Source organism: Geotrypetes seraphini, chromosome 10, assembly GCF_902459505.1.
Source record: "Geotrypetes seraphini chromosome 10, aGeoSer1.1, whole genome shotgun sequence".
NCBI lineage: Eukaryota > Metazoa > Chordata > Amphibia > Gymnophiona > Dermophiidae > Geotrypetes > Geotrypetes seraphini.
The window spans coordinates 139,400,583-139,411,209 of NC_047093.1; the positions used below are offsets into that span (position 1 = coordinate 139,400,583).

General features: G+C 44.4%; 1 protein-coding gene across 4 annotated transcripts in view; it reads right to left on the minus strand.

The window, feature by feature from the left end:
• Nucleotides 1–8,090, minus strand: part of LOC117368355 — a 48,192-nt gene extending 40,102 nt beyond the window's left edge. For 2 of the 4 annotated variants that reach the window (XM_033961936.1, XM_033961938.1), the window contains exons 1-2: nt 7,877–8,090; nt 6,112–6,266 (exon numbers count right to left, since the gene is read on the minus strand). The gene's annotated coding sequence lies outside the window, so the exon portion shown is untranslated. The remainder of the gene's footprint in view (nt 1–6,111; nt 6,267–7,876) is intronic. The other 2 variants (XM_033961937.1, XM_033961939.1) reach the window with 1 other exon arrangement.
• Between the last annotated feature and the right edge of the window lie 2,537 nt (nt 8,091–10,627).

Sequence of the window (10,627 nt, forward strand, 5' to 3'; positions counted from 1 at the left end):
AGATTGAGCAGAAGTAGTTATTGAGTAGTTTTGCTTAGGCGCCCAATATCGCTTGTGTTCTTCTTCCTGTCGCTAACGTATTTAAAAAAAGGATTTCTCCCCTTTCTTTACCTGCCTAGCTATGTTTTCTTCCATCCGGAGTTTGGCCTCTCCGACTTGCGTTTTAACTTTTCTAGACTTCACCAGATAAGTTCCTTTAGCTTCCGGTCGTTGTGATAGTTTGTAGGTAATGAAAGCTTTTTTCTTTTGCTTTACTAGTTCTGAGATCTCCGCGGAGAACCACTGTGGTCTAATTTTTCTGCGTCGTTTGCTCACGGTTTTTATGTATATGTTGGTTGCTTCTTGTAGGGTAGATTTCAGAGCCAACCATAGAACCTCTACACTGTCTGTCGTGCTCTGGTTTTGCAGCACTTTGTAGACATAGTCTCCCATGCCCTGAAAAATTGTTCCTTTAAAATTTAGGACCTTAGTTGATGTATTTGACCTAGTGGTTCCTTTCTTGAGGTGGAACCACACCAAGTTGTGGTCACTGGAGGCCAAGGTATCTCCCACCGATACCTCTGTGACACTGTCTCTGTTGGTGAGTAACAGGTCTAGGATTGCCTGATTCCTGGTGGGTTCTAATACCATCTGCTTGAGGCATGCTCCTCGCATGGAGGCTAGCAGCCTCTTGCTGCTGCTGGTTGTAGCCGCTGGTTTGTTCCAGTCCACATCGGGCATATTGAAGTCTCCCATCAGCACTGTATCTCCACGCAGCGTGATGGTCTCAATGTCCTCCATTAGTTCATCGTCTGCATCCTCCTTTTGTCTTGGTGGTCTGTATAAGAACATAAGAACATATGAAACGCCTTCACCGGATCAGACCGAGGTCCATCTAGTCCGGCGATCCACACACGCGGCGGCCCATTTAGGTACTCCTTTATGGAGACCCGGATTTACCGTATCCCTCAATATGATATGCAAGAAGGTATGCATCCAACTTGCGCTTGAATCCCAGTAATGTAATGTAATGTAATTTATTTCTTATATACCGCTACATCCGTTAGGTTCTAAGCGGTTTACAGAAAATATACATTAAGATTAGAAATAAGAAAGGTACTTGAAAAATTCCCTTACTGTCCCGAAGGCTCACAATCTAACTAAAGTACCTGGAGGGTAATAGAGAAGTGAAAAGTAGAGTTAGAGGAAAAATAAAAATAAAATAAACATTTTAATAAGACAGCATTGATCTAAATACTTTGGAAGGTAGAAGAGAGGAGAGAAAGGAATAGAAGCAGAAGGGGGAGCCGTTGAACAGTAGAATTCTGGAGAAATTTAAATGATAGAAATAGAACAAAACAAAGACAAAAGGCAAAACAATACAGTAGTCTCCTCCACAACCTCCTCCGGGAGTGCATTCCAAGCATCCACCACGCGCTGTGTGAAAGAAAATTTCCTGACATTTGTCCTGAACCTGCTGCCACTCAGTTTCAGGCTATGACCTCTTGTCCGTGTCACATGTGAAAATGTCAGTAATGCTGCTTCTTGGTCTATTTTATCAAATCCTTTTAATATTTTGAAAGTCTCAATCAAATCCCCTCTGAGTCTTCTCTTCTCAAGGGTAAACAGTCCCAGTTTCCTGAGTCGATCTTTGTAGTTCAAATGTTCCATTCCTTTAATAAGTTTCGTAGCTCGCCTCTGCACTTTCTCCAGCAGAGTTATATCCTTTTTAAGGTATGGAGACCAGTGTTGGACACAGTATTCTAAGTGCGGTCTGACCATTGTTCTATAAAGTGGCATTATAACATCTTCCGATCTACTCGTAATCCCCTTCTTAATTATGCCCAACATCCTATTTGCTTTCTTCGCCGCCGCCGCACATTGTGCCGATGGCTTTAGGGTACTGTCAATCAGTACCCCCAAATCCCTTTCCCGTTCACATTTTGCTAACTTGACCCCCAACATCTTATACTCATGTTCATTGTTTTTCTTTCCCAGATGCATCACCTTGCATTTGTTTATGTTAAAGTTCATCTGCCACTTTATCGCCCACGTTTCTAGCTGGTTCAGACCTTTCTGGAGGTCCTCGCAGTCCCTTTGAGAGCCAACCGCCCGACATAGTTTTGTATCATCAGCAAACTTTATTATATTGCATGTTGTTTCCTCTTCCAGATCGTTTATAAAAATATTGAACAAGATAGGCCCAAGAACCGAGCCCTGGGGCACGCCGCTGGTCACTTTCTCCCAGTCCGAGAATTTCCCATTTATGCTAACCCTTTGCCTTCTGTTTTCAAGCCATTTGCCGATCCATCTGTGTACTTCTCCTCCTATTCCATGGCTTAGTAGTTTCTTCATAAGCCTTGCATGAGGGACTTTGTCAAACACTTTCTGAAAGTCCAAGTAAATTATATCCACTGGTTCTCCACCATCCATTTGTTTGTTCACTTTCTCAAAGAATTGTAGTAAATTTGTCAAACATGATTTCCCTTTCCTGAAGCCGTGCTGACTAGGCCTTATTAGATTGTGGTCCTCCAAGTGTTATACAATGTTCTCCTTAATTAGTGTTTCAATTATCTTCCCTGGAACTGATGTGAGGCTCACAGGTCGGTAGTTTCCTGGATCCCCTCTTGATCCTTTTTTGAAAATTGGGATGACATTTGCTATCCTCCAGTCTTCTGGTATTTGCCCAGTTTTAATTGACATGTTAGCTACGGTTTGTAGTAGTTCGCCAATTTCCTCCTTAAGTTCCTTTAATACTCTCCGGTGAATTCCATCCGGTCCAGGGGATTTGTCACTTTTTAGTTTATCAGTCTGAAAATAAATCTTATCCAACGTCACATTCACTGTTGTTAGGCTTTCCTCTGTGCCCCCGGTGAATATCTTCCCTGTGTCTGGCATTATTGAAGTGTCCTCCTTTGTGAAGACTGAGGCAAAAAATGAATTTAACCTATCCGCAACCCGTTTGTCCTCTTTAATTGCCCCTTTCCTTCCTTGATCGTCGAGAGGGCCCACCGCCTCTCTTGCTGGTTTCCTTCCTTTTATATATCTAAAAAAGGGCTTGAAGTTTTTGTCTTCCTGCGCTATCTTCTCCTCATAGACTTTTTTGGCGTCTCTTACCACTTTATGACACTTTTTTTGGTCGATTTTGTGACCGTTCCAGGCTTCCATTGTTTTTTCTCGTTTTTCATTTTTTATACGAGTTCCTCTTCTCCCTCACTGCGTCTTTTACCTCTTTGGATAACCATGCTGGTTCACCTTTGTTCTTTTTACGCCGTCCTTTGGATAACCTCGGAATGTGTAGATTCTGTGCTTCTGTGATGGTATTTATCAGTAGAGACCATGCTTGTTCAACTGTTTGGATGTCTACTATGCCCTTCCTGAGCCGTTTCCTAACCATAGTTCTCATGCTGTCGTAATTTCCTTTTTTAAAGTTAAAGGTCGTGGTTTCAGTCTTGATTGGTTTCCCTTTTCCGATGCCAATGGTAAAATTGATCATATTGTGATCGCTTGTCCCTAGAGGGACAAGATACAGGCATTTGTTATTGCCCCTGGCAAGGTTCACCCAGAGAGATTCTCCCGTATACTTGATGTCTGTGATTTTCTTTAATGTGTCTTCTTTAATGTACAGAGCTACCCCTCCTCCTGGTTTGCCTTCTCTGTCTTGACGGAGTAAGTTATATCCTGGTATGACCATATCCCATCTGTGGGACTCTGAGAACCACGTTTCTGATATCGCCACTATGTCAAGGTTGGCGTTTCTCATTTCCATTTCCAGGATTTTGTTGCCTAAGCTATGGGCATTAGCATACATGGCTGTCCATTCTTTCTGTTTGCATGGAGTGTTTTCTGTCTGAGACAGTTTGTCCCCTTCAATTTTACCTTTGTCCCCTTCAATCTTGCCTTTGTCCCCTTCAATCTTACCTTTGTCCCCTTCAATCTTGCCTTTGTCCCCTTCAATCTTGCCTTTGTCCCCTTCAATTTTACCTTTGTCCCCTTCAATCTTGCCTTTGTCCCCTTCAATCTTGCTTTGTCCCCTTCAATCTTGCCTTTGTCCCCTTTAATCTTACCTTTGTCCCCTTCAATCTTGCCTTTGTCCCCTTCAATCTTGCCTTTGTCCCCTTCAATCTTACCTTTGTCCCCTTCAATCTTGCCTTTGTCCCCTTCAATCTTGCCTTTGTCCCCTTCAATCTTACATTTGTCACCCTTACTATTGCCTCTGCCTCCTTCAGTGTCCATGCAATGTCTCACCTCTGACTCCAAGATGGAGTATCCGTCCCTCCCTCTGTCCCCCACTTTACCGACCTGATTACTTACCTCAGATACTAAGTCTCTGTCTCTCGCTCTGCCTCTCTCTGTATTGACGCAAGATAATTCGTCTTCCTCGATCATGCCTTTATTTCCTTTGGTATTGCCACTGTCTCCTTTAGTATTCGCACGATTACTTACCACAGAATTACTTACCCTACGAGTGTGAGAGTGGGTCCCCTCCCCCGGCTCACCTAGTTTAAAGCCTTCCGGAGCAAGTGAGCCAGGCGTAGTCCCAGGACGTTCTTCCCTCTTCTGGTTAGGTGCAGCCCATCTGGTCCCTGTAGTCCCTGAAGTGCCTCTCCGTGGTCCAGGAAGCCGAAGTTCATCTCCTTGCACCATCCCCGTAGCCATTCCTTAGTCCTCTTGATCCGTTCTTCTCTGGATCTCCCCTTGTCTCTTACTGGTAGGATGGAGGAGAAGCCCACCTGCGCTTCTAGTTGCTTCAGCTTCTCTCCTAAGACTCTAAAGTCTTCCTGTATCGTCTCCGGTAAGTTTCTAGCGGTGTCATTTGTCCCAACGTGGATGATGAGCATCGGGTAGTGGTCATGGGGCTTGATTATGTTTCCTACGCAAGTAGTCACATCCCGGATCCTGGCTCCTGGTAGACAGCAGACCTCTCTTGCTTGTAGATCTGGTCTGCATACCAGTCCCTCGGTTCCCCGCAGCATAGAGTCCCCATTGACAACCACTCTGCGTTTCTTGGGGGTGTGTGCTGGTTCGTTGCTTCTTGAGTTGGGGGGTCATCTGCCAGGCTTCGAGATTACAGTCCTGGATGTCTTCCTGAATATCCTCCTGAGTTTTGCTAGCGGGTCTTTCTTGTAGGAGCTGTAGGATGCATCATTGTTTGTACTGTGCACCTTTGGGGTGCCCTGGTGTTGTATTTGCTGTTGTTTGCCTCAATAAAAATTGTTTGAACCTAAAACCACTTTCACTATCCACTGTATAATAGCAGCGCCACTAAATCAATCTTAGTATATATTTTGAATGTAATATTATACACTGTTCCATGAGCTGAGGCTTTTTCCCACCAAAAAAAAACCAGGAGAATTTAACTTCATGAAACACAGTGTATAATATTACATTCAAAATATATACTAAGATTGATTTAATGGTGCTACTATTATACATAATGGATAGTGAAAGTGGTTTTAGTATCAGCATATGACCATTAAAAGAGATGACTGCCACCCGTTTTGTACTCTGCAAGGGCTCACGCTCCTTCTGTTGAACAATTTGCATACAGTAACTGGATTGCACAGGAATGCCCACTCCCAGAAACACCCCATTTTTGGAGTTCCTGCAGGACGCCTGAGCTTGTCCGATGGCATTCCATTTTAAGCTGCGTCAGGTGCACCATTAAACCACGGAATCTTTTGCCAGAGGCTGTGGCCAGGGTCAGTGGCATAGCGAGGGTGAAAGGCACCCCTTCCCTGCTCTCTTCCCCACCCCCCTCCTGCCACACGTGTGCGCCCCTTCCCCCCCCCATCGTACCTCTTTAATGTCCCCAGTTCGAGCAGCAACCCCTATCTGCTACTTGCGCCATCGTCAGCTCTTCCTCTGACGCGAGTCCCAGAAGTGACATCAGAGAAAGCGCCAGTGCTGACGCTGGCTGCAACCTCGCGCTAGGGAAGGCAAGGAGAAGAGTGGGGTGTGGAGAGGAAGAGGGATGCCGCACCTTTAGGAAGATGGCACCCGGGGCAGACTACTCCCTGCCCCCCCCCCTTACTGCGTAATTGACAGTTGTACTTCATTGGCTGCCTATAAATGCCCGAATCATGTTCAAAATCTCCTGCATTGTACACCATGCACTAAGCACCAACTTACCTCGTCAGATAATCCAACTGTTCTCCAACTCCAGCTTCACCTCAACCAGGATCAACGATACCCACCAACTGATCATCCCCTCATCCAAAGGAGTGAAGTGCAAGCTAACATTCAACACCCTTTTCACGTATGTCGCAGCAAGAACCTGGAACGCTCTTCCAATGAACATAAGAACAGAACGGAACAACCAAACCTTCAGGAAAAGACTGAAAATACACCTGTTTGATAAAATTCTTTTCAACTCTCTCTCCTTGACAATGTAACCATCCTCCAGAGCATAATGTAACTGCCTCTTCTCTTGCAGCAACCTTCCTCTACAATGTGTTGTAACTTTTTCCCCTCTTGTAACAGTGTAAGCTTCCTCCTCAATGTGATGTACCTATTTCCTATTGCTACATAACTTATCTTGTAAATATCTTGTAATTATCTTGTAAATCGCCTTGAACCTGTACTGATTAGATTAGCTTGTAAACAGGAATGACTGGGGAGTAGAGAGTTGCGCGGGGACAGAAATCCCATCCATCCCCACCAAAGTCCCACCCGTCCCTGCAAGGAATCCCTCCGTCCCCACCTGTCCCCGCGAGGAATCCCCTCCGTCCCCGCGAGGAATCCCCTAAGTCCCCGCCCGTCCCTATAAACTTCGGAAATAGTTATTTCAGTTAATTATGCTACTGAATTAAAGGCTCTGGTAGAAACCCATTTAAAAATAAGCAAAAAGACTTTATTAATTTGGAAATATTAATTGGGAAGAATACATACTTTGTAAATGGGTTTCTACCAGAGCCTCTAATGTTTATAAATTTTTATCAACACAACTAATATACTATTTTATCCTGAAGCAAAAAAAAAAAAAAAAGAATTTTTTTTCTACCTTTGTTGCCTGGTGTCTGCTTTCCTCATGTTCTCATTCAATTCCTTCCATCCACTGTCTCTCTTCTCTCTGCGTCTTCCATTTGCTCTGTTACTGTGCCTCTCCCTTTCTCCCCCCCTTCCAAATTGGTCTGGCACCCATCTTCTTCCCTCCGCTCCCCCCATAGTCTGGCATCTCTGTCTTCTTCCCTGCCAGCGTCTTCTCCCCACTCTCTCTTCCCCATGTGCTTTCAGCGTCCATCCCCCCATGGCTGCACCCGGGGCGGACTGCCCCCCGCTTTGGTAGCCACTGCCTTCTCCCTACCTGCCCTGCCGCACACAGCCGACCGGAAGTCTTCACGATGTTAGCGCTGACGTCGGAGGAAGGGAGGTACATTAGATAGATTGTGAGCCCACCGGGACAGAGAGGGAAAAGTGCTTGAGTACCTGATTGTAAAACCGCTTAGATAACCTTGATAGGCGGTATATAAAATCCTAATAAAAAAAAAAAAAAAAGCCCTCCCTCCGACGTCAGCACTGACATCGGTGAAGGCTTCCGATTGGCTATGTGTGCTGCAGCAGGGCAGGAAGAAAATGGAAGACGAGGCCTCACAGCAGGGCAGATAGGAACGGCATTGATCCCCGAGAGCGCGAGGGGTGTCCCCACGGGATCCCCGTGACCTGAAGGGGGAACCTGCGGGATTCCCGCGGGTCCCGTGGGATTCCCGTCGTCCCCGTTCCCGTGCAGCTCTCTACTGGGGAGAAGAACTTAAATATTCAAACGGGGAATTCAATAGAGGGGGTAAGCATGCAATGCAGGTGAAACCATAGGCTGTCCTAGGAGGAGAGAAAGGAGCAAAGGTAGTCGGCAATCCCATCTCCCGTCTTCCAACATTAATGAGACTTTTCTGCTTACCTCCCTTAGTAAGTGTTCTGTAGTCACTCCTGCGTGGCCTTGATCCCCCGTGGGATGTCTCTTCCGAGACTGAGCCCACTACCACTAGAGGCACCCTGCACTGCAACTTGAAGTCTGCTTGTAGGTTGTCAAGGAGTCACTTGGCAAGATCTTCCTGCTAACCTCTAAGCCCAGTGGAGATTTGTAGTGCCAGGACCTGCGAACATGAGTGAGTTTCACCCTGGACTCTATGAATCAAGAAGGAAACACAAGAGAACTCGGGGACTTCCCCTACATTCCAGCAACAGGTGCCAGCTGAAGGTTAATACCATCTCCTGGCATGGAAAACTGAAGTGTGTGTGTGAGGGGAGGGGCACTGTTATTCCAAATCAGAAGACCTTCAAATTAACATTTCATCCTCCACACTAGCTTCTGTCCCGTGCAACTTCTCCTTTCCAATGCTACAAATAAATATCCGGAGCATTACATCACCAGTTACAGAAGTAATAATTTATTAGAGAACCCAGTGGCATTATCCTATGATACTGTGATATTTGGTATGGATATGAGAGCAAAAAGTCAGATTTCTGCGAATAACAATAAATTATTACTAATAATGACAGGGGTTGCCATTCAACAAATCACATATAATTGGAAAGACTGGAGGAGATTAAATTATAACTTTTGGTGGAATTCTTTATGCCATATCTATAAAATGGAAAGATTTATTGCTTTACAAAAGGGATATTTTAAGAAATTTCAGGATGTGTGGAAACCATTAACAAAATATTGTCAGGATTAAGTAAAATTATTTCCCTTATGTTTATCAGTTTATGAGGTAGGGAGGGGGGTATTTTATTATTACATATATCATACAATAATGGAGTATATGGTTGGGAGGGATGGGCGAGGGGTAGGGATAAGAATCTATGTAATATACCAATGATTGTTTATAAGTGATGTATTTATTGTTAGTGTGAATGAAAATATTTAACACTTAATGTAATTTTTTGAAAATGAATAAAGAATTATAAAAAAAAAAAAAAAAGAAGTACACTGTGCAGAGGTTAATTTCCACAGTGAGACGAGATCGGGAATTTTGAATCAATTAAAATGATAAACAGTAAGTGAGGTCAGAAATTGCAGACAACTGCATTACCTGAGCTGCTATATCTTTGCCAAGTTTCAAGTTTAATAAAATGTTGATTCAAATGCATTATCATAATTTCAATGCCACGTACAAAATTTAAAACAGGGAATGACAGAGTATTTGGGGAATAAAAGACAGACATGGACAAGTAAACCATGACAGGAACAAAAAGAAAGAGGGAAGAAGTACAATGCGTAAGGAAAGGAGAACCTAGAAGGGAATAACAGTAGGTTAAAACACTTATCATTTGGTGATTAACGTTCAAATGCATCTTTAAAAAGAAAGTAATTAAGATTCCCTTTAAATCTATCTAGAAAAGTTTGTTCTCTAGCGAGTTCCATAAGTGAGGAGCTGTCACAGAAAAGATCGTATCCCGTCGAGTGTGGATAGTTCTAGGAACTGAGAGTAGGTGTTTTCCAAACTTCTCCTGCTCCATCACTAGGGGGGAAGGGCTGTGGTTCACCCAGAGGCTGTGAGATCCCAATGCTGTTCCTTGTGACTCCTGGGCAAGTCACTTAATCCTCCAGTACCCACTGCTTTGAAACGCCAAAGCAACAAAAAGGCAGTATACGAGTCCCCATTCCCCATGAAGGCCAGGAGGTTTGCCCTTATCCCTCAAATTTCTTTGGGGGGGAGGGGACTGGGACTTGTATGCCACCTTTTTTTGTAGTTATACAGCCACATTCAAAGCACTTTCCCTATCTGTACCGACGAGCTCACAATCTATCTAATGTACCTGGAGAACTGAACTGCTTAGAATTAGCAAAATGGTCCAGTTCTGCAAAATAGAACATTTTGGATTTTGGAATTGTTATCTTTTTACATGAAGCGTTTCAGAAAGGTGGCGATTCTACGAAGTCGCGCCACAATACAGGTTCCAGAAAGACATGCGCAAAAAAAAAACAAACCAGAGCACGCCTAACTCATTACTAACTCATTACTCATGCTAGTGCACCGCGGTCTTGGCATGCTGACATCTAGGCGTGACTGCTTCAGGCACGCGTGACCATGCTTAAGTACTCCTTGCAGCGTGCGCAACAGAGAATGACACGGTGACAAAATTCATCACCGTTCCCGTCCCCGCGGATAACCGCGGGAAACCATCTTCATGTCATTCTTTAAGGAGAGAGGGAAGAATCACCGAGTATGAATGGCCACAACTACTGACCCGCAAGCTTTGCTTTGAAGAATGCTGGTGTAGAAGGACTGAGGTTGAAATAGACACTACAGAATGACACAGTCTCTGGTATCCAGATGTCATAATGCCTCAATCCACCAGTGCCTAAGAGTCAATCACATCAGTGATGTCACAATGGCTTCATTATCCTTGGCTCACATAAGCACAGCCAATGACCCGCAAGCTTTGCTTTGAAGAATGCTGGTGTAGAAGGACCGAGGTTGAAATAGACACTAGAAAATGACATGGGATTATTTCCCACGGTTAACCGCGGGGACGGGGACGGTGATGAATTTTGTCACCGTGTCATTCTCTAGTGCGCAACTCAGTATTCTGTAAGTTGCACGCATCACCAGGTGGAACACCCGTGAGCCAATGCTCTATCAAACTGCAGTTGACCACGAAGCAACATTCATGCCAGGCTTAGAGAATAACATTAAATTAC